Source organism: Chrysochloris asiatica, unplaced genomic scaffold (assembly GCF_000296735.1).
Source record: "Chrysochloris asiatica unplaced genomic scaffold, ChrAsi1.0 scaffold00002, whole genome shotgun sequence".
NCBI lineage: Eukaryota > Metazoa > Chordata > Mammalia > Afrosoricida > Chrysochloridae > Chrysochloris > Chrysochloris asiatica.
Window position 1 is genome coordinate 50,089,850 of NW_006408520.1, and position 732 is coordinate 50,090,581.

The following is a 732-nucleotide window of genomic DNA, read 5'->3' on the forward strand; positions in this document are numbered from 1 at the left end:
AATGCAGTGACTCAAAAGTCCAACTGGAATGGAAGGATTCTTCATATCAAGGAAAACCTTGTTTTCTCAGTGTCCTGGGCTGATAGGGATGAGAAATCCAGACATTGGCTATCAAAAATTGGGGGGAAGGCTACAAACACATGACGTGGCTGGCTTACAAGATTTCATGAGTGTGCTTAGTTAAACAGTGAGTTGGGGGGAGGGGAGATAGAGAGCAGAATGGATAAGAAAACAAAATTCTTCAATATGATATCTGGTGGTAGTGGTTATGTGTCGTGGAGTCGATTCCAACTCATAGTGACCCTGTACAGCATTTCCGAGGCAGTAAATCTTTGTGGGAGCAGAAAGCCTCATCTTTCTCCTGTGGAACAACTGGTAGTTTTGAACTGCTAACCTTGAGGTTAGCAGCCTGATTTGTAACCACTATGCTACAAGAGGTTCTTAATGTACTGTCTACAAGAGATATATGAAAAAGGTGGTGATAGCCTAAATACTCATCAACAGAAGAATGCTAAACAAACTTTGGTACAGACACGCAATGGAATACTACAAAATGTTGAAGAACAATGATGAATCTGTGAAACATCTCACATTGTTAAAACTAAAGGACATTATGCTGAGTGAGATCAGTCAAATACAAAAGGACAAATATTGTATGAGACCAATGTAAAAAGTTTTTCTTTAAAGGTTTTCTTGGTAAAAGAAACAATCTATGATGGTTTCAGGCAGAGG